The sequence below is a fragment of the Ictidomys tridecemlineatus genome, chromosome 2 (genome assembly GCF_052094955.1).
Source record: "Ictidomys tridecemlineatus isolate mIctTri1 chromosome 2, mIctTri1.hap1, whole genome shotgun sequence".
In the NCBI taxonomy this organism is placed as follows: Eukaryota; Metazoa; Chordata; class Mammalia; order Rodentia; family Sciuridae; genus Ictidomys; species Ictidomys tridecemlineatus.
This window is the reverse complement of record NC_135478.1, coordinates 127,332,626-127,357,440: the sequence shown is the minus strand read 5'-3', so window position 1 is coordinate 127,357,440 and position 24,815 is coordinate 127,332,626. Positions and strand designations below refer to the sequence as shown.

Below are 24,815 nucleotides of genomic sequence, written 5' to 3'. Positions count from 1 at the left end.
GAGTGTTTCATTTGCCTATATATGTTATAGATAGAATTATGCATATGGTTCTCAAAATCAAAATGATTATGTGATTCATCACTACCTTTTTCCCTTTGCCTTGGCCACTCACCACTGCATCTGTATTAGTTTCTTCTTGCTGCTCTAACATATTGTGGCAAACAAATTAGCTGCTTAAAACAATACCCATTACTTATATGAAAATATTGTGAAACAGAAATGTGTGTAATCTCAATTGAGTCTTCTGTTTAGGATCTAACCATTCAAGGTGTTATCTTGACTCTTACCTAAAATCTGCTTTCAATCTCATTCAGATCATTTTAGCCTACAGTTCCTTGCATCTGAAGGGTCTTCTTCCTTGTTCAGTGTCATCCAGGGTACTCTCTTAGCCTCTGGAGGTCACCCACATCCTCCTATGTACCCTTCAAAGTCAGAAATGATATATTAGGCCCTTATGACATTCTAATCTCTCTTATTGGCCTTCCAAATCCACAAACCATTAATCATCATACACGTGTTCCCCATCTTTTCCTTGCAAATCTCCTGTGCATATTCTATCTTGATATCCTAGTCAAATATTGACCAGGTCATAATTATTATTAAAATGGTATATGATCCAGAGTCATATATTATAGAAAGAGTTGATTTAACACTTGGCTTTTCTGGAGATACCCAAAGAACTATAAATTTTGCCCATTCCATTATATTCTTTAATTGCAGTTTTCATCTTTGATGGTAGTCATTAGAGGTGAGGAAAATGAAGCTCAAAAGAATTACTAATCTATAGGATCTTGCCTGATTCTTCATTTTCCTTAGCTCTATTTGTAGCTGTTTGTGTATTAGACAAGGCAAGCACCTCTTTGGTTCCTTAATAACTGGCTTTTTTAAAAAGAAAACCTATACTTATCATCCTGGTCAGAAATTTTATCAATTCTTTCCCTCTGAAGGGAAGCTGAGAGATGTGTATTTATTTTGCTTGCTGTATGTAATTATAAGGTGAATTTTATTTTCCTTCATTAACTCATGTAGACTACTCTGGCACATAGGCAAGAAAGAACATCCATTATTTGGACCCATGATAAATTAGTCTGTTATTGAGCTCCACCAGAGTAGGGATCCACAACTGGACACTGAGCTTCTGTGCTGTCACAGCCATCTCTTGCTATTTCTCTCTCCCATTCTTTCCCATCTTTGTACTGTCCAACTAGCTCCCAAATTCATGCAGCAAAGCTCTAAAGTAGAGGACAAAGTCAGAAGTGTCTTTTATCCCATGGGGTTGGAGAAATAATTGCTATGGAAATACCAGAAATACTACCATTATTTTTTGCCTAGAATAGTCTCCTATGCAAACCACAGTAATTTTCCAGAGTTATCAATCTCTCTAACAACCTCCAAGGGCACTTCATCTACGGGTTAAGTTCAAAGCTTTCCTCTGCTGATTTCTGTCTTATTTCTATTGATTACCTTCCACCATTCCCTGTATACCACTTCATGATCTACCTATAACTAGCATTTTGTAATTCCTTAATGCTGTGATACTGTCACAGGATAGACCTATCATTGCAAATGTTATTTGCCTGCCTATATAATATATAATATGGATTTTTCAAATTAGGTCCTACTTAATTTTCAAGATAAGACCAAGGGTTTCTTCAAGAAAGTCTCTACTACCATGTCTGAATATTTCATTTGCTCTTGGGTACCTCAAAGTCAGAAACTTTTTTTCATCTTTATATATCCATGACCTTCCACTTTGGGTACAATAAGTACTTTTTGAAGACTGATTTTATATTTTGATGAAATATTTTATATTGGTAGTCTCTTGGGACTTTGATAATCTAGCATTAGCTAAATTAGGTGCTTAGTAATCACACTCATTTTATGTTATAATCATCCCCAGAACGTCTACATATACACATGTACAGATTTGTGGTACCCAATAGATCTCTTCCAATAATAAATCAAAAATACTAAATAAGTCTCCAATATTATAATTATACTAACTTACAAGTTCCAGAATTATTCTGCCTTTACTCCTGAGAGATCCAGAAAAGATATTATATAATCCATTACAAATCAATTATCACCATAAAACTTAGGTCTCTAATAGGAAGTAGTGCTGTTAGAAAAGAAATTTCTTCATAATGCTTTTAACCAAAGTACAGGAATTTTGGTTTTCAGGTTGGACAAGCCCACTAAAAGTTACTCCTTTACAACCTCTTCATGAAGGATGCTCAATAAATCACACCTACACATTTGATGAGGATGCAACATGTACAGTAAGACTGTCTTACTATGTGGGATAATACAATATTTCTTATTAGTATATTTTATTATGTGTACTTGGTATTTTATTTCTCAGAAAATGACTACTATTTATAAAATACTTCTTATATGCCCAACACTTTTTAGACCTGCTCAGTTCTTGCATTTTTTATTTTTTATTTTTTGCTTATATTCTGACATACCTACAATATTATAGGGAAGGGATGAGGGAGTAGATGCTGGTTGTTCCCAACCCAAACTCCCTCTACTGGAGAGTGTACATAACCCAAGTAGCAGTGAGTGATGACTATTAAAAGGCTAACAAGCACTATCTGATAGACTGTACCCTCCCACAGTATATCATTTGAACACCAATCCTGACTGGATTCATGCTTCTAAATAAGGTAGTATTGTGAGAAAATGGAAAACAAAGACATTTAAAGTATATGCCATAAATGTTTCCTCTACTCAAGATACCATGCACCCATGGAAAGTCTTTGTTTTTCCTCATCCTGTGCAATTTTCTTTTATTAAAAAAATCATGAAATCAGAAATCAGGGTAATTCAGCCTGTTTGGGAATGTTATGAATTCAGAAAAAAATACAGAATGTGATTGGAAAGAAAATTAAATTTTGTATTTGTTAGTTTTACTTATTCCATCTTTAAACTCCTCAAAGGATTCATTATTCTATAGGTAATTTCTATTAGAGAAATAAAAGTAAATATAAAAAAGTGAATATATTGGTGCCCTTTTTTTTCATTTAAGCTACAAATTCATGGCAAAGTTCCAAGCCCTTTAGGATTAGAATTCTAAACTAGTGCTTCTAATGGGAATCTTTACTAGAATATTTATGTAAATTTGTTTTTATTAATGACAAATGAATCTAGATATTTTATTCCAGTAGTGGAAATTTAGTAACATGGGTCAAAATCTCCAGTGACAAAAACAATTAGATTAATATTTAATTTTTTTAAAGTAAGAGGCCATAAGGTAGAGATAAAATTGTTATTGTTGGTGGGAAATTTCAATTTCCCAACAAGAGCATAAAATTCTAAAATTTAAGCCTGGCACTTAGGGTCACTTTGGCCTTGCAGGAATATATTGTTCCCAAATAAGTAACTGAAATTTTGATTCAAATTTTTGTTAATATCATAGGATCATAAGTTGAAGCTAATCTATATAGATCACCCATTACTTTTGGCTGATTACTTGTAATTCTGTGGTGTAGAAATAAGGAAAGATCAATAGTATAAATCCCTTGAATACTGTACCATGGCTAAGTCAAAGTAAATGAGAAAACTTAAGTCTTGAACTAAAATGAAGGTGATCCCAGATTTCTATTATTCCCAGGAACTAGGCAGAGGCAAATAAAATTCTTCTTTGGAAGAAGATAATATTTTAATAAATCTCAAAGTATTTCTATGAATGACTTTTAAAATATCATTTTTGACATGCATTTAATAGTATCTAAACAAATAAGGATAAGTTCATCACAAGTAAAAATCAATGGAAATTAGAGAAAGCAGAAAGGGATAACACATTGATTACAAAAAAATGTAAATATCACATGATTCTCATGGAGAAAAAGTTGAGCTCACAATTTTCACAAAGAAACTGTAAATTATCAAATATGAAATTAGCAAAGTGGGAGGTAGGGAGAATAGTCCCAGTACTGAAAAACACAATAAATGAAGAACTTGGTTGATGGGTACAATAATAAATGAAACATAGTAGGAAAAGTAGAGAACTAATAAATAAGTCAGAAGAAACTATACAATGTCATTATACAATATACAAAAATGTAGAAAATAGAGAAGTAAAAGTCAGAAACATAAACAATAGAATGAGAAAAAATACATGTGCTTATTGGGAAGCTCTAAAAAAGTGAGATAGAATAGGGCAAAAGAGGCATGTGAAGGTACGGTTGTTATATCTATATTTATTTCTGGGGCTCTCGGAAGCACTCTTTTACATTCTCTGCTGTATATTGAGGTCAGAGTGTGGTTCCACACAAGTAAGCTAAAGGTAACAGTGATGATAACATTTGTGACAGTGGCAGAACCAACACCAATGGTATTGGCAGAAAAAGTTTCATAACAGACACAAGTCATGGAGAACATGAGAATGGAAAGAAATAGAAAATTTCAGAAAGTTTGCCTTTTTGCATATTTTTTTAGTAATTGCTTTAATTGAAATCTGGACATCAGTAGTATCTTTTGTTCGGTTGAATATGAAGAAATTTAGGAAATTGAGGCTTACATTATACTATTGGTATTGAAGAATCTTACACTAAGTTTTACTAGCATTTTATTAGGGCATAAATATAGTTCTGCTTCAATGTCATTAGTCCTGTCAGAAGTACTTAAAAACATCTCAATTAGAAGAAAGAATTCCATTGCATCAGATTCTAAGAACAAATAGAGGATAATAATAGAAACAAGATAATAGATACTAGAAAAAAGAATATCATTTCAGAAAATTATATAGATTGTTATTCTGTGGATCTAGAATCCAAAACACTCCAAAAAAACTGAAGATGCATAAAGTATGGAAGCTTGTCGGACTCTAAGTGGAAAAGATAGTATATTAGAAAAATTCAGACCCCAATGAAAATTATACCATAATGTCAATCATATAATATACCAACATGATAATAAAAAAGAATATGACCCACAATGCATAAATTTCTGCTACCACTAGAGAAGAATTAAGCACAATTTTTGAAGTAATTGCCTCCATGATAAAGAAGAACAAATTGGATAGATTACAGAGTAAAATAATCTCAACAGTGATATTTAGCATTGATTGTATCTTCGCTGGTATTTTTTGCCAGCAATTACTAAATTAGTTTCAAATATACTGCTTAAAAACATAAAGCTTAAGATGTTTGTAACATTTATCTACCTAATCAGGAAAAATTCAGAAAAAAATCACAAATATTTCGAGGGAATTTGGAAATGACTATACTTAAATTACATTTCAAAATAAAGGGGTAGTGTGTAAAATATCTCTTAGGACATAAGCAAAATACATGGTCTACTATAGTGCAAAATGATACCTTGCATGTCATATTGGTAATATCACTGCTACAGTCATTAGGCATTTGTTTAAACTTAGGAAACATACATAATTACTGGTGTTTGAGTATATTTACACTTTGCTGATTAAGCAACATTTCATCAATACTTTTAGTATTAAATTGTTTTTATGAAATAGCCATTAAGGCTCTCTCCATTGGTATTGATTATCAATGTATAAAAAATTACCCTGGTTTTCCTATAAATGAAGTGTGAACTATTTTAATTTTTATGATGAAGGTTTTTTATGATTTGTCTATTTATGGCTAACAAATAGGTTTTTTAAGAAACATTTATTTAAAAAAATAAAGTAGGTACAATGTCATATCACTATCACTAAATAGCAATAAATATTTTCCTTTGTGTCAGGGATAGCATTCAATCATTATAATATTGTATTAATAAAGGGTTATTATTTTTATTAGGATCAAAATCAAACACTTTATATTTTACCATGTATACTTCAAACATAGCATTTCAATAATTTCTGCATGTGACTCAATACATTAGGTAACCCCCCTCCCCAAATAAGCTGGTAAGAAAGTTGTGATTATTTTGAATCATTAAAATACAACAATGATTTTGTTGATAAAACACTGATATTTATTTGAATAAGAATAATTCATATTGTGGATTCCAGAATACTATTACTTTTATAAAGCAATATTTTTAGAAAAAACTTAGGAGTAACATAACAAAAGAACTCTAATATTCTGTCATTTGGAATTCAATTCCCACTGAAATATATTTCAAAAATGAAGATTAAACGAGATGCTTTTAAAAATTATTTTTATAAAGGAGACACTTTAGATAAATAAAATCAGAGTTTACTCAAAAGTAGGCAAAAACTAAAGAAAATGTTGAGCTATTCATCCATCAACAGAAAAAAGATACAGTTGGTCAGACACATAGGTAGGAATGGAATGTAAAAAAAAAGGAACAAGTGTATGGTTAACATTAAAGACTGTATCAAAGAAGAGTAAAGCCTTATAGGGTTTAATTACGTGCATAGCTAGAATTAAAATATGAGAATAATTTGGTATGTGTTTAGGGAAAGATCAGTGACATTCAATGTAAAAGATTCTTCACATTTTGGGGATCAAGGGTAAAAGTATTAATATTGTTAGTCATTGAAAATATAAGTATTTGTATTATTATTTGTAAGATAAAAACCAAATTAGTAGAAAAATGATATACAACACTAACAAAATTAATGGAAAATTGATCTAAAGAAAAAAGAGGTAGACATGGTAAAAAATATTAAGTAGTGGTTTTAAACTCAGGCGTAATCAGCAAAATAATTTTAAGTTGTGGAACCAATCTAGATACCCTTCAGTAGATGAATGGATAAAGAAAATGTGGCATATATACATAATAGAATATTACTCATTGTTAAAAGAGAATAAATTCATGGCATTTTCAGGTAAATGGATGGAGTTGAAGTGAAGTTATCCAATTCCCCCAAAAAACAAATGCTGAATGTTTTCTCTGATATAAGGAGTCTGCCTCATAGTGGGGTATGGAGGGGGAGCATGTGAGGAATAAATAAACTCTAGATAGGGCAGAGGGGTGGGAGGGAAAGGTAGGGTGCAGGGGGTTAACAGGATGGTGGAATGTGATGGACGTCATTATCCAAAGTACATGTATGAAGACATGAATTGGTGTGAACATACTTTACATACAAACAGAGATATGAAAAATTGTGCTCTATACGGGTAATAGGAATTGTAATGCATTCTGCTGTCATGTATTTAAAAATAAAATTAATTAAAAAATAATTTTAAGGGGCCTGGGATGTGGCTCAGTGGTAGAGCGCTTGCCTAGCATGCATGAGGCATTGGGTTTGATTCCCTGCACCACATAAAAATAAAAACAAATAAAATAAAGGTATTGTTTCCATCTACAACTAAAAAAATGTTTAAAAAATAATTTTAAGTGTAAGTTTTTAAATGTTCTAGTTAGAAGACAAATTGTAATAATTAATTGAAAAAACACACATATGTACTGTTTACTAGAAACTAAAGCTCACATAAAGGTGGCAGATAAAACCTGAAAAAATTATGGGAAAAGGCATGTAAACATACCATTTTTGCAGGAAATATATATTAAAAAGTACCATGAACTGTGTCATAAAACAAGTCACCACAAATTGCACATATTTTAAATTGTATAGAGTATGTTCTTAGATCACAAGACAATTACGGCTGAACAAAAGACCCTTGCATATTTATATCTGAAAATGCTAAAATATATTTATGAATGGATTATGAGCCAAAAAAAATAAAGGAAAAAATATTTTGATCAGAATGATAATAAAAAATGTTATAGTAAAATGTTCGAAATGCAACTATAATAAAATTTAGAATTCAAATATGTAAATGTATATAACAGAAGAAAACCTAACAACTCAAGAACTAAACAAGAATTCATATCTAGATGTTAGGAGAACTTGGAAAAATCAATTTGAAAAAATAGATGGAAGAAAAAATAAAGGAATGACAAACATATTATATATCAAAAATGTCATAGTTGTTTTTTTGAAAAAATAATTCAATAAATATTTGCCACGACCGATGAAGAAAAATAAAAATATATACCTGCACAGAACTGGGCCCCTTAAATAGCCTTTAAAGCAAGGCATAACAAAAAAAAAATACAAGACAAAAAAATCTTTATCATAAATAGAAGAAAGAAAATTCTAAACTTCAAATTACCACAAGTGAAAAAAAAAAACACAAAATCCTAACAAATCAGGTCTTAAACTCTCAACAGGAACCTTTTGTGGAAAACAAGAACAGTTTTGGAAAAATTAAATGAAAGATAAAGGAGAACTTTCAGTCTAGGATAGACTTAAAACCCACTGAGAGAAAGATACATCGACTAAGTCTGCAGGAAGAGGTTAAAAGTGCATGATCTGAAGTGAAAGGAATTGACTATACACAAGGAAGATAAAGACAACAGGAAAGACTGTGACTCTTTGGAGGTTGGGTTGTGATGGAAAAAACATAATATTAACTATCCTGAAAGAGAAAACAAAATAAAATAACTTGAGGTTATGCAAACCCTCCAGTAAATACCAACAAAGAAAAAAAAAGTTTCTTAAAGAAATTCTGTTTTTGCTACACTGACAGAAGAGGGCACCATTGCATTAAGAATACTGTAAACTATACCATCTCTATGAAGCAAATAGAAGAAAATGAAATAAATCTATTCAAAGCAAATACAAAGAAACGACAACAAAAAAACAAGAATTAAAAGATTTTGGTGAAGAAAATTACTCCCCAGACCACCTGTAAAACAAAGGCAGTATTATAATACAATACTACAAATTGAATCACATATTTTCAAACAAACGTTTGAGGCTATAAAAGTCTGCCTTCATAGAGAAACTCAAAATTGAATAAAAATAAAATGGTCAGTAAAAAATAAAAGGAAAAAATTCATCTTAGAAAATAATTATTACATGATACAAGAGAAAAGCGATTAGATTAAAAACTTAACAACATGGGGCTGGGGATGTGGCTCAAGTGGTAGCACACTCACAAAGATGTTGTGTCCGCCGAAAACTAAAAAATAAATATTAAAGTTCTCTTTCTAGAGCTCTCTCTCTCTAAGAAAAAAAAAACTTAACAGAAGTTGAAGAAAGATAAGAAAGGATCCAACAGGATGAAAATGAAATAAAGAATTAGTTAAATGTGTCAGGAAATGGTCGAAGCAGAAAACAGGCACAGAAGAAACAGTGTACATTATAATCAGAGCCTCTGGAGAAGAACAAAAAATAACTGATGGAATGTGATTAATATTTAAAAATTAGTACTAATGTTATTTTCTCAAACTTAGCATGATCAATATTTGGGGCTGCAAAATTCTCTGTTACGGAGAATGGCCCTGTGTAACCTAGGAGGATTTGCAGCATTCCTGACCTCTATCCACTAGATACATGTAGCACATATGAAGCGAATGAAATTTCCTACTCAAAGATCTAGGAAATGACTAACAAAAGGAAATTACAAAGAAAGAAAGAAAAAATAAGACAAGTAATACAGCTGAGGAGATGGAGTAATACAGTATTTTTTTCTGTATTAAACAAATAGAAAATTGGACACATTTTAAGAAATAATGGATCCCAGAAACTAAACAAAAGGCAGTGAAGGACTGGGATCTCTAAGAAAAGGAAAATAACCATGTGAGCCCTAAAATCATACCTGCTCAACATCTGAAGGCAATATCTAAGCCACAGTCCAGGAAAGGAAAAATCTAAGCATAACTTTACATTCTTGCTGAGTTGAATAGACAAAGATCAGAGTTCTGGAAGGTCATGGCATCCAGAAATTGCAAGGTATTATGCCAGGAAAGAGGAAGTTACAGAGAGAGGTAGGTTAATGGTGAATGGGCATCTTTGGAGATCTGCAGAGGAGATTGCTCACACCTTTCACTAAGCACCCATCTCTGCATAAAGAAGAGGAAACTCAAAAACTGTGGAAAAAAATTCACTATCACTACCTGAAAGCAAGGCAAGAAAAGAAGTTCCACAAACTAGAGCTGAAAAAACTTTGTAAGATATGAAAACATCCAATAGAATCTCCAAAGGATATCACCTTGTTGCTGGGCTTAACTAGCCCTACTTTAAATATTGCTCTGAACTTGTTCTACAAAGTTAAAAGTAAGCCTAAAAAGCCTCTAACTGATTCCAATTCTTAACTACATGTGTGAAAGAAAAATCCAACACTATTTAAATACTAAAACAGTCCCTAGCAATCAAAATCCTGAAGTCTAAGATAGGTTTTCAGAAAAAAAAATATTTTTCACAAAAAATAAGTAAGCAGGATAATATTAGCCATTCAGGAGAAAAATCAATCAAAACTGGAAGTCCCAGAAGTAAGCTTAAGCAGATAATGATGCATTCAAACAGCTATTACAAACAGGTTCCCCACACTGAGGATGGTAAAGAAAATAATAACCAAGGTGAGAAAAACAGATGATATAGTGGAGTCTTCAAAAGGACTTAGAGAAATGAAAAGCTGTATCTAAAAAGGAAAGAAAAATCAGAAACTGTACATATGAGACACACCAACTGAATATACCTGAGCTGAAATACAGAGAGAAAATGTAACTTAAATAAATGAAGCATCAGTTATTTGCAAAACAGTACTCTTAACACACGTGTGTTGGAGTCCAAGAATAAAGGGAGATAGAAAAAGTATTCGTTAAAATAATTGCCCCAATTGTTCCTAATTAATGGAATTTTTAAACCTACTGGCACAAAGAGTTCCACAAATGCCAATCTGTATAAAAATAAATAAAATAATTAATCACATCAATCAAAGCACATCAATCACATTGCTGAAAAACAGTTGAAGACTGAAAAATCTTTTTAAAAGCTTTTAAAAATGTACAAAAGAACACATAAAACATGTAAAAGGGTGACATAAGCTACTTATCAGAATCTGTGCCTGTCAGACAAAAATGAAGACCTAAATATACCTCCTATACTTCTATAAGTAACTCCTACAAGTAACTCCCCCAAAAGAAATCAACTAAGAACACTTTAACCAGCAACAAAAAAGTTCAAAATTGAAGCCAACTTGGACATCATCATTTAAAAAAAAACAAAGCTGAAAGAAAATATTGCCAGGACACCTGACAGAGGTCTTTAGACAAAAAATAAATAATACACAATTGAAATTTTAGCTACAAAATGGAGTGCAATTGATGTTATCAGAATTGAGAGAAACAGGAGGATATTTTTCACTTTAAAGTTCCTTACAATATCACTGTTTAAAGCAATAAGAATAGCAATCTATTTGGTGGCTACACCATATATAGAACTCAACTGTATAGTAATAACACAAGTGACATTGAGATAAAAAAGGGGATTTGCTGTAATAATTTGTTATACTACTTGTGAAATGGTATGATATTATACAGTAAACCCTAGAGTTAAAGGTATGCATTGCAAAATAGGAATATTGTAAATCCTATAGTGGCACCAACAGCAGCAAAGAAAAACAATTAAAGAAGTATAGGAGGTATATATAGGAAGTAAGGGAGGTCAAATGGAATTTAAAAAGAAAAATCATCCTTAACTAACCCAAACTTGACCCAAAAGGGAAAAAAAGCAGGTGAAACAGAGAACAAAGGCAGACTCAAACCAAATTGTGTCAGTTATTTTATTAAACATAACTTAAGATAATTAAATTAAAAATAAGAAATTATGTTGAATGAAAACACTCAAGACCCATCTATATCTTGACTATAAGAAAACCACCTGAAATATAAATAGAAGCTAAAATTAAAATGTGAAAATATATATCATGCAAATACTAGTCAAAAGAAAGCAGAAGTAACTATAATAATATCAGACAAAGTAAATTTAGAACAAAGAATTTTACTGGGGACTCAGAAAGATATTTCACAACAATAAAGAGGTCAATTCATAAAGTAGTTACATACCTAATAACAGAGTTCAAAATATGTGCAACAGAACTGAAAATCAAATCCATCAGTTATCATGGAGATTTCAAAACACCGTTCTTGGTAATTGATAGAAAAGGTAGAAAGAAGAAAATGGGATATAAAATATATGAAAAATATTATTAGTTAACTTAGTCATAATCAAAATTATAAAACAGGCAAAACTATCAAATATGAAAGAATATTTGCAGATATAAGAAAAGGGGGATACCACTCATTAGTAATCTTCATTAAAAGCATAATCTGAAATACACATTTGTTCAAAATGGTGAAGAAACCGAATTTCTAAGGAAAGTGCAAGACGCAAGAGAAGAACAGGCAGATATGAAAGGGAATCAGTTTTAATTCTATAAATGAAAGTTTCCTATGTGGCAGAGTGAACACCTGAGAGAAAAACTCTCCCACAGCCACAAACTCTGATGGAATACAAATTCATCTGCCAAAAGCCTCTGGTGGTAGAACCAAATTTAGCAGATTTGAGAAAGGAGTTGAAATGTGAGAAAAGGTCAAGAACAAGATGAGTTTCCCATTTGGGGAGCCTTTTGCTTTCAGAAAACAGAAGTAGTCAAATTTCTGAGGAAAGGCCTATCTTTCTGGTCTAGAAGGAAACTAACAGAGCATTAAATAACTACATGGCCACAAGGGACAAATGAGAGTCAGGAAGAGGGAACTATACATCTGTGTGTGAACTCTGCCCCAGTCTCTGATGGTCTCCTGAAAGATCTTTGTCAGAACAGACTCCATGCACTTAACCTTAAAGGAAAACAAAGTGGGAGGGTTGTGTTCCTCCTAGAGGCTCCAGAGGAGAATCCATTTTCTTGTCTTTTTCAGTCTGCCTACATTCTTTGGTTCATGGCCCTATGTTCATCTTCAAAGCTAGCAATGGTAGATGGGATCCTCTTATCATGTAAAAAGACTGTGACCTGCTGTTCTGCCCCCATCTTCTACTTTTATGAGTCTTCTGATTAAATTGTGCCCATATGCCCATATGAATGCCTAGGACAATTTTCCCATTTGAAGGTCACTTGAATAGCAAATTTAATTCTTCTGAAAATGAATTCCCCTTTACCATGTGACAGCATATTCACAGTTTCTAGGGATTATGACACAGATATATTGGGGGACCTATATATACTTAGTATATTAAAATGCTTACTAAAGAAATTTTTAAGTAAAGAAATGTGGAAAAATGATTGTCAACAGATGTGTCCTATAAGAAATTTGTGAGCAAAAGAAAGACAATCTTTTCCTTTTAATGCCTTTAAATAAAGTATACATTACTATTTAAAACAAAGTATAACATTGGCATGACAGGTGTAGAGTAAGGAGAGATAGCCTGTGGTAAATGAACTATAGTTGCAATATTTGTTCATAATATGTGAAGTGATACAGTATTAACTATAAGTAGACTGTGGATTCTGGTTAAAGAATATATATTGTTACCTCTAGAACAGCTGTTAAAATGTCATATAAAGAGATACAATAAGAGCCAACTGAAAATTTAAAATAGAATTCACTTTTTAAAGACAAATATATATTGCAAAAGAAGGAAGCCAACAGGGAATAGAGGAATAGAAATATAGGGAACAACCAGAAAGCCAGTAATAAAGTGCTAACTTAATCCAAATATAACAATAGTTAAAATAAATGGTAAAACACTAAAGATCCAAACTGAAAGGCAGAGGGTGCCAGAAAGAATCATAAAGCAAGAGACAACTTTATGGTATGTTCAAGAGGCACACTTCAAATATATATGAATACATAAATACATTTAAAATGAACTAGTGGAAAATATTGACAATGTAAACATAGCATAAATAGGCTGTAGTATTTATTTTAGGATCAAATAAATTTCAATACAGAATATTATAGTTTATGAATTATATAAATTATAAAGCATCATCTTCTCAATAAAGCCTAATAATTATAAATATATGTGCACATATTAGCAAAGTTAAAAATATGTGATGCAAAAACTAATTGATCCAAAGAGGAGAAAGAGATATTTCAGTTTTTTAGCATCTGTTTCTGGTTGATCAAACTAGACATAAATCTAAACAACACATTAATCACCTTCAAGTAAGTGATACTTTTAGAATACTGTACCCAAATATATTCAATAAATATAAATGCACATGACATGTTCACTACTATAGATAATATGTGGGAGAATAAAACCATCTTATAATACATTTAAAAGTATTGAGATAATTACACATGTGTTCTCAAACCACAACAAATTTTACTTAAAAATCAGTTACCTTGCTGGACTAGGTGGTGCACACCTAATTTTTTATGTCTCTGATTGTACACAAAGTAGAGTCACACCATTCATATCTTCATACATATACTTGGGGTAATGATGTCCATCTCATTCCACTGTCCTTTCTACCCCCATGCCCCCTCCCCCTCCTACCCCTTTACCCTATCTAAAGTTTCTCCATTCTGCCCATGCTTCCCCCACCCCATCCCCATTATGGATCAGCATCCACATATCAGAAAAAACATTTGGTATTTGTTTTTTGGGGGGATTAGCTTACTTCACTTAACATGATATTCTTCAATTCCATCCATTTACCTGCAAATGCCATGATTTTATATATATATATATATACCAGTTTCTTTATCCATTCATCTACTGAAGGGCACCTAGGTTGGTTCCACAATTTAGCTATTGTGAATTGTGCTGCTATAAACATTGATGTGGCTGTGTTACTATAGTATGCTGTTTTTAAGTCCTTTGGGTATAAACCGAGGAATAGAATAGAATAGGATAGTTGGGTCAAATGGTGGTTCCATTCCAAGTTTTCCAAGGAATCTCCATACTGTTTTCCATATTGGTTGTACCAATTTGTAGTCCCACCAGGAATGTATGAGTGTGCCTTTCTCCCCATATCCTTGCCAGAACTTATTGTTGTTTGTATTTATAATAGTTGCCATTCTGGCTGGAGTGAGATGAAAGCTCAGAGTAGTTTTGATTTGAATTTCTCTAATTACTAGAGATATTGAACATTTTTTTATATATTTGTTGACTGATAGTATATCCTCTTCTGAGAAGTGTCTGTTCAGTTCATTGGCCCATTTATTGATTAGGTTATTTGGGTTTTTTGGTGTTAAGATTTTTGTGTTCTTCATATATCCTAGAGATTCATGCTCTATCTGATGTATGTATGGTAAAACTTTGCTCCCATTCTGTAGGCTCTCTATTCATCTCACTGATTATTTCTTTTGCTGAGAAGAAGCTTTTTAGTTTAAATCCATCCCATTTCTTGATTCTTGATTTTATTTCTTGTGCTATAGAAGTCTTATTAAGGAAATTGGGGTCAAATCCACATGATGAAGATTTTGGCCTACTTTTTTGTTCTATTAGGTGAAGGGTCTCTGGTTTAATTCCTAAGTTCTTGATCTACTTTGAGTTTTCTTCATGGCAAGAGATAGGGGCTTAATTTCATTTTGTTGCATATGGATTTCCAGTTTTCCCAGCACCATTTATTGAAGAGGCTATCCTTTCTCCAGTATATGTTTTTGGAACATTTGTATGATATGAGAAAACTGTATTTATGTACATTTGGCTCTGTGTCCTCTATACTGTACCATTGGTCTACAAGTCTATTTTGGTGCCAATATGATGCCATTTTTGTTACTATTACTCTGTAGTATAAAGTCTGGTATAGTAATGTCACCTGCTTCACTCTCCTTCTTAATGATTACTTTAGCTATTCTGGGTCTCTTATTTCTTCAGAGGAATTTTATGACTGCCTTTTCTATTTTTATAAGGAAAGTCATTGGGATTTTGATTGGAATTGCATTAAATCTGTATAACGCTTTTGGTAATTTGGTCATTTTGACAATATTAATTCTGCCCATCTAAGAACAAGGGAGATCTTTCCATCTTCTAAGGTCTTTTTAAATTTCTTTACATTCTTTAATTTCTATTTTAGAGATCTTTCACCTCTTTTATTATGTTGATTCCCAAGTGTTTTATGTATTTATTTATTGAGACTATTTTAAATGAGGTAGTTTTCCTAGTTTCTCTTTCAGAGGATTTGCCACTGATGTACAGAAATGCTTTTGATTTATGGATGTTGATTTTATATCTTGCTACTTTGCTGAATTCATTTATTAGTTATAGAATTTTTCTGGTGGAATTTCTTTTTTTGGATCTTTTAGGTGTAGAATCATATCATTGGTAAATAGTGAGAGTTTGAGTTCTTCTTTTCCTATCTGTGTCCATTTAATTTCTTTCGTCTGTCTAATTGCTCTGGCTTGAGTTTCAATAACTATGTTAAATAGCAGTGGTGAAAGTGGGCATCCCTGTCTTGTACCAGTTTTTAGAGGGAATGCTTTCAATTTTTCTCCATTTAGAATGATGTTGGCCTGGGACTTAGCATAGATAGCTTTTACAATGTCAAGATATGTTTCTGATAACCCTAGTTTTTCTAGTGTTTTTAACATGAAGCTGTGCTGTATTTTGTCAAATGCCTTTTATCTATTGAAATGATGACATGATTCTTATCTTTAAGTATATTGATATGATGAATTACATTTATTAATTTCCATAAGTTGAACTAACAACCTTGCATCCATGGATAAACCCTACTTGATTGTGGTGTACTATCTTTTTGATATGTTTTTTATTTAATTTGCCAGAATCTTATTGAGAATTTTTTCATTTATGTTCATTAGATATATTTCTCTGAAGTTTTCTTTGTTTGATGTGTCTTTGTCTGGTTTTGGAATCAGGGTGATATTGGCCTCATAGAATGAGTTTGGAAGTGTTTTCTCTTTTTCTATTTCACAAAATAATTTGAGGAGTATTGGTATTAGTTCTTCTTTGAAAGTCTTGTAGAACTCAGCTGTGTATCCAGCTGGGTCCTGAGCTTTTCTTGGTTGGCAGGCTTCTGATGGCATCTTCTATTTCATTGCTTAAAATTGATCTGTTTAACTTGTGTATATGATCCTGATTCAGTTTGGGCAAATTATAGTACTCTAGAAATTTGTCAGTGCCTTTGATATTTTCTATTTTATTGGAGTACAAATTTTCAAAATAATTTCTAATTATATTCTGTAGCTCTGTAGTATCTGTCATGATATTTCATTTATCAATACCAATGTTGGTAATTTATTTTCTCTCTTCTTCTCTTTGTTAGCATGGCTAAGGATTTATCAATTTTATTTATTTTTTAAAAGAACCAACTTTTTGTTTTGTCAATTTTTAAAATTGTTTCTTTTGTTTCAATATCATTTATTTCAGCTCTGATTTTAATTATTTCCTCTCTTCTACTGCTTTTGGTGTTGATTTGTTCTTCTTTTTCTAGGGCTTGGAGATGTAATGTTAGGTCATTTATTTATTGACTTTTTCTTCTTTTAAAGAATGAATTCCATGCAATGAACTTTCCTCTTAATACTGCCTTTATGGTGTTAGAGAGTTCAATATGTTGTATCAGTGTTCTCATTTATCTCTAAGAATTTTTAAATCTCCTCTTTGATGTCTTTTGTAACCCATTGTTCATTTAAAGGAATATTATTTAGTCTTCAGGTGGTGGAGTACTTTCTATTTTTTATTTTATCATTGATTTCTAATTTCATTCCATTATAGTCTGATATAATGCAGGGTAGTATCTCTGTGTTTTAGTATTTGCTAAGAGTTGCTTTGTGACATAATATATGGTCTATTTTAGAGAAGAATCCATGTGCTGCTGAAAAGAAAGTATACTCATTCATTGATGGATGAAATACTCTATATATATAGTCTGTTAAGTTTAAGTTATTGATTGTATTATTGAGTTCTATAGTTTCTTTATTTAGCTTTTGTTTGGAAGATCTACCCAGTGGTGAAATAGTTGTGTTAAAGTCACCCAGAATTATTGTGTTGTGGTATATTTGACTCTTGATCTTGAGAAGAGTTTGTTTAATGAATGTAGGTGTTCCATTGTTTGGGACATATGTGTTTATTATTGTTGTGTCTTGTTGATGTATGGTTCCCTTAAGCAGTGTGAAATGCTCTTCTCTATCTCTTTTGATTAACTTTGGCTTGAAGTCTACTTTATTTGATATGAGGATGGAAACCCCTGCTTGTTTCCACAGTCCATGTGAGTGGAATGTTTTTTTCCCAACCTTTCACCTTCAATCTGTGGATGTCTTTCCTATGAGATCTCTCGAAGGCAGCGTATTGTTGGGTCTTTTTTTTAAATCCAATCTGCCAGTCTATGTCTTTTGATTGGTGAGTTTAGGCTATTAACATTCAGGGTATTATTGAGACATGATTTGTATTCCTGTTCATATTTGTTTATTTTTGGTATTTTAGTTGACTTGGTTTTTCCTTTGATTAGTATTTCCTTTAGTGTAATACTTCCCTATCATTGATTTCTAATTAGATCTTAGCATGAAAGAGGAATCTAAAGAAGTTGGTTAGTAGCAGGAGAAAAGAGAAAGTGATTTGGGGCAGGCAAGTAAATGGGAAGACAGTAGAGTACAAAAAACCAAACAAACATAAATATTAATAAAGGTAAAAATAGGAGAAGAATACACAACATCACTGTAATATACTATTCAGACATCCTAGGCCTCAGTATCCTAATTCATGAAAAGTATTTGGTTTCACAAATGTTGGGGATGTGAGGGCTTGAGGAGAGAGAGAGTGAGAGAGAGAGAGAGAGAGAGAGAGAGGGAGAAGTCTCAAAGGAATATACAAGGATAGTTTTTGTTGGAGATCAGTATCTTTCCAGCTTCCATTCTTATTCAATAAGTGGGGCTGTCTGTTGTTTCCTGGGATGTCCACCCTCAGGATAATGAAGGTTGTTAGGATGAGAGGGTTGATCTCAGGGGCATGACTCCTTGAGGTAGGATATAGTACTTGCCAGTCCATATGGGAAACTATACCCCAAGAATCTTCTTTGGGGCCTGCTCATGTGATGTGGGCGTCTGGTCTTATCATATTGCCTCTAGACCTCATAATTCCTGGTCTCTAATTTAGTCTCTAAACTGTATCTCACTTCCCCTCTCCCTTTTTAACTTCCCAAAGGTCTTGTGGGCTGTACTCTGGGGGCTGTGCACCTGTCACAGATAGCTGTTTTATATTGGGCAGTTCAGGACCCGGTTTTACAACCTGGTTTTTTGAGCTATGCATCAGCAGAGTAGCCGCAGGCACTGTGCCGGGTTTGTAGCTGCCCGGGAGAGAGGGGAGTTGGGGACTTTCAGAGTACCTTGATATTGTTTCTAATCCCCAGCCAGTGTTCCAAGCTGGGAGTTGCCCCAATTAAAGATGGGGACTGCTTTCAGTGATGGGGTGTCAGGTTTTGTAGGGCCAGATGGTAGCTTTGAGTGGTTCAGAGATGCAGCTCTGTGACATGCAGTATTGTGGCTGACAACTGTCACCAGACCCAGTGCAGTGTTCAGTGTTCAGGGCTTACAGTGTGTAGGGGACTGTGGCGGTGGTTGCAGTGCTCCAAGCTGGAAGTGACTGGAGGAGCCCCACAGAAATGGTGGCTGGAGTTCCTGCACACGGACTGAGGCTGGGTGTCTTGTTTGGGAGCAGCAGCTGGGATTCCTTCATAGGTGAGCAGCCAAGGTCCTGTGGAGGAGCTAATGCTGGTGGTCCTAGTAGGATACCTGGAGGACTTGCATGGTCAAGTGGCCTGGACTCCTGTGCTGATACTGAGGCCTGGAGACCTGCACAGTATGGCAGCTCTGATTTCTGTAGCTGTCCGAGGTCCTCTAATCACTTGCAGAGAAACAGTATCCCATTACTTGCATCCCAGGTCATGGAGCAACACGGAATGCAGCCTCCCTCCAGCCTGTCATCTTGGATCCCTCCCAAAATTCACATTCTTGAATTACTGAAAACTGAATTTTAGTAACAAAGAAAATGCAATCAAGAATCCATGGTATAAAAACAAGTAGAATAAAAGAAGCAAAAGTAGACAAGAATTGGAAAATGTCATAGAAAATCTAAATAGTAAGCAGTAGAGGGTTTCAAAATGGTGAAATAGAGAAGGTTGCTTTCCTGGCTGATCCACAGCATGAAACCAAGAAAACAGATTAGCAGCTTCTCAGCAAGGTGGATGAAAATAAAAGGGGCAGGGGGAAAGAGGCTTTACAGGATTTAATACTGGACATTCAAAGCAGATTGAGGACACAGGAGGTTGGGTATAATAGAATAGGGAAGAAATCCCCAGCACAACAGTCACTGCCCCAGGCAGAGGCACCAGCCAGAGCAGTCCTTCTAGGAGCAAAGTGAAGGGAAAAGGGATAAAGGAATCTGCACTTTTAAGAGACTTGAGGTATGTCTGGGTACAGAGAGTTTAGAGAACAAAGACACTGCCCAACTAAACTGAAAGGTGTGTTGCACAATATCTTTGTGTGAGAAAGAAGCCCATCTCTCCTGACTGCACACAGAGGTCAGAGGAAGTTACAGATCAATGTCAAGCAATGAAATTGAAGACACCATCAAAAGCCAACCAACATTTATTATTCATGTATATTACATTTTTGTGAATTAGCAGATTTTCACATTTTTAAAGAGAGAGAGAGAGAGAGAGAGAGAGAGAGAGAGAGAGAGAGAGAGAGAGAGAAAGAGAGAACATTTTTTAATATTTTTTAAAATTTTTTTGGTGGACACAACAACTTTATTTTTATGTAGTGCTGAGGATCTAACCCAGCGCCCCGCGCATGCCAGGTAAATGCACTACCATTTGAGCCACATCCCCAGCCCCTTCAAATTTTAGTCTTAGTTTTTAAGTTACATCTTGATTGTAGAAATACTTTATTAAGGACATTGGCTTTCATGTGGCATATAATGCAAACATATTTAACTGATGTTGGTTAAAACTTTAATTTCCTCTTCAGTGATTATCTTATTTTATATAACTGCATTCATCCACATTTTTCTAAAATAATTTCTCTTGTTGGCATTTTTTTCCTATTTTTTATTTTAATTTCTATTTGTATATGACAGTGGAATACATTGTAATTTTTATTACACATATAGAGCACTTTTTTCATATCTCTGGTTGTATATACACAGTATATTCACACAAATTTATGTCTTCATATCTGTAGTTTGGATAATAATGATCATTACATTCCACCATCATTAATAACCCCATGAGTCCTCCCTTCCCCTTTAACCCCTCTGCCCTATCTAGAGTTCGTCTATTCCTTCCATGTTCCTGCTCCCTATCCCTCTATGAATCAGCCTCCTTATTTCAAAGAAAAATATGCTGACTAATAAGAAATGTAAATATCAACAACATTTTAAAATGGAATTTTTTTTCCTGAAATTGTTTGTAATATGGGTAAAACAATTCTCCTTTATGTTGGATCTGTATATTCTGATTTATACTGCTATGTTGCTTAAGTTTTCTGAAGACTGATTTAGAGAATGAAGCAAAAGCCTGAAAATATTTAATGCCCAGAAGAGACAGCTTTTCTTCTAAAAATTTATACTAATAGTTGTATATGTGTACAACATGCATATACAAAACATTGATTACAAATAGCATACTATAGCAAAAACTAGAAACAACTATTGAATCTAAGGATAAGGGACTATTTAAGTTATGATAATTCATAACCATTCAGCATGCTTTTATAGAAGAAAATTTATCAAAGCAATATTTCTTACTATATTATGTTAAAATAAAATTCTATATGCTAAATTTAAAAAAAAAATGTCTACCAACAGAGAAAAGCCCAGGACCAGACATATTGTTAGTCAGGTTCTATATCAGACCTTCAAAGAAGAACTATCACCTACCCTCTTCAAATTATTCCATAACATAGAAAAGAAGGAAATCCTTCCAAACTTGTGTATGATGCTAGTATCACCCTGATACCAAAACCAGACAAAGACACATCAAAGAATGAAAACTTCAGATCAATATCCCTGATGAACATTGATGAAAAAATTTTAATAAGATACTGCCAAATTACATACAAAAACATATTTGAAAGATGGTACACCATGATCAAGTGAGGTTCATCCCAAGGATGCAAGATTGGTTCAACATATGGAAATCAATAAATGTAGTTCATCACATCAATAGATTTAAAGACAAGAATCCCATGATTATCTCAATAGATGTGGAAAAAATAATTTGACAATATACAGCATCAATTTATGTCTAAAACACTAGAAAAACTAGGGATAGTAGGAACATACCTCAACACTATAAAAGCTGCATATGCTAAACCCAAGGCCAACATCATTCTAAATGGAGAAAAATTGAAGGCATTCTCGCTAAATACTGAAACAAGACAAGGATGCCCTCTTTTACCACTTCTATTCAATATAGTGCTTGAAACTCTAGCCACAGCAGTTAGGCAGAAGAAAAAAATTAAAGGCATATGAATAGAAAAAGAAAGACTCGAACTATCGCTATTTGCCAATGATATGATTCTATATTTATAAGACCAAAAACCTCTACCAGAAAACTTCTAGAACTCATAAATAAATTCAACAAAGTAGCAGAATATTAAATTAACACCCACAAATCAATTGCATTCCTATGTATCAGTGATAAATCAACTGAAAGAGAAATTAGGAAAACTGTCCCATTCAAAGTAGCCTCAAAAATATTTAGGAATCAAATCTAACAAAAGAGGTGAAAAACCTCTATATTGAAAAATATAGAACATTAAAGATAGAAATTAAAGAAGACCTTAGAAGATGGAAAAATCTCCCATGTTCTTTAATAAGCAGAATTAATAGTAAAAATGGCCATACTACCAAAAGGCACTATACAGATTTAATGCAATTCCTATTAAAATTTCAGTGATATTTTTCATAAAAATAGAAAAAGCAGTCATGAGATTCATTTTGAAAACTAAGAGGCCCAAATAGCCAAAGCAATCTTAGTGAAAAATGTAAAGCAGGAGGTATCACAATACTAGACCTTAAATTATACTAAAGAGCTATAGTAACAAAAACATCCAGATATTGGCACCAAAACAGACATGAAGACTAATGTTTCAGAATAGAAGACACATATACAAACTCGCATAAATATAGTTATCTCATACTAGACAAAGGTGGCAAAAACATACATTGGAGAAAAGATAGCCTCTTCAACAAATGGTGCTTGAAAAACCATATATAGCACAGTGAAATTGAATACCTCTCACCCTGCACAAAACTCAACTCAAATTGGACCAGGGACCAGAGACTCTGTGCCTACAAAGAGAAAAAGTTGGCCCAATTTTTCATCATGCCAGCTTAGGAGTCGATTTCCTACAACAAGACTTCTACAGAACAAGAAATAAAATCAAGAATCAATAAATGGAATGGATACAAACTAAAAAGCTTCTTCAGAGTAAAGGAAATAATCAGGAACATGAAGTGAGGGCCTCCAGAATGGGAGAAAACCTTTGCCACCTACACCTCAGATAAAGCATTAATCTCCAGTATAAACAAAGAACTTTAAAAAATTAACACCAAAGAAACAAATAACCCAATCAGTAAAAGAAAATGAACAGGCACTTCATAGAACAAGAAATACAAGTGGTCAACATGTGGAAAAATGTGCAATGCTGCAGTCTGGCTGGGCACAATTCAGGAGCCACTTGTCAAAAGAAACGAACTTTATTTTTAGAACACACACACCAAACCACACAGCTCCTCAGGAAAACCTTCAGAGCCCAACTGCCACCACCGGCTTCCCACAAGCCTCTCAACCTCCCCCACTCCTCCTGCTCTTGAGGCTGATTGGCTGGGTCATGTGGGCAGAGCCAAAAAAAAGTCCCCCAATGAGCAGCTCTGTGGTCTGAAAGGGCAGGAAAACAGCCCAATGAGCATCACCACAGAGGAGCCAATCAGTTGGCAGCTAGAAGTTTGCTGGGGCCGCTGTGAGCTAATCATCATCTGGCAGCTGGAAGTTTGCTGGCAGCTGGAAGTTTGCTGGGGCCCCTTCGGCTGTGGCTCTCAACAGTGCAACATCTCTAGCAATTAGAGAAAAGCAAATTAAAACTACACTGAGATGTCATCTCACTCCAATCAACAAGAATACAAGTAACAATTAATGTTGGTGAGGATGTGGGGTAAAAGGTACACTCATACATTGCCAGTGAGACTAACTGCAAATTGGTATAACCACTCTGGAAATTCCTCAGAAAAGGTGGAACGATAACACCATTTGACACAGTTATCTCATTTTTTGGTATACACCCAGAGACTTAAAATCAGCATACTACAGTGATGTGGCCACATCAAGGCTTATAACAGCTCAATTCACAATAGCTGTACTATGGAATCCTTCATAGATGAACAGGTAAAGAAAGTGTGATACATACACACACACACACACACACACACACACACACTCACACACACAAGAATATTACTCAGACATAAAGAAGAATGATGATATGCCTTTTGCCAGTAAAGGAATGAAACTGGAGACTATCATGCTAAGTGAAATAAGCCATCACCAAAAAACCAAAAGTCAAATGTTCTCTCTGATATGCAGAAGCTAACACACAATGGCGGGGGGCGTGGGGAGCATAGAAGTTCATTGTATTAGACAAAGAGGAATGAATGGAAGAGAGGGGTATGGAATAGGAAAGATAGTGTGATGAATTGGACATAAATTTCCTGCATTCATATATGAATACATGACAAGTGTAACTCCATAACATGTACAACTACAAAAATGGAAGATAATACTCCATGTATGTATAATAGATCAAAATGTATTCTACTGTCATGTATATCTAAAAAGAACAAATAAAAATAGTAACCAGTAAAGATTATAATAATGATTATAATAATAAATAGCTATATAATTTTGGCAAACTAGGATGAAAGACAAAGAGATGGAGGTATATCAGAACAAATTTCCCAGACCAATGAATGTTTCTAAATGTTTAAATTACTTTGTGCCAAAACTAATTGTTTGCCAATTTAAAAGTCAAATGCTTTCTTATAAAAATCTTACTTTTAACTAAATTAAATATGCTTTTGTAAATGAAAGAGGAAAAAATATATTAAAACTTGTCAATCC

General features: G+C 33.4%; 1 protein-coding gene across 1 annotated transcript in view; it reads left to right on the top strand.

Moving 5' to 3' along the window:
• LOC101964337 (sperm microtubule inner protein 7) overlaps positions 1–24,815 on the top strand; it is a 174,086-nt gene that overhangs the window by 116,609 nt on the left and 32,662 nt on the right. The gene's annotated exons all lie outside the window — the stretch shown is intronic.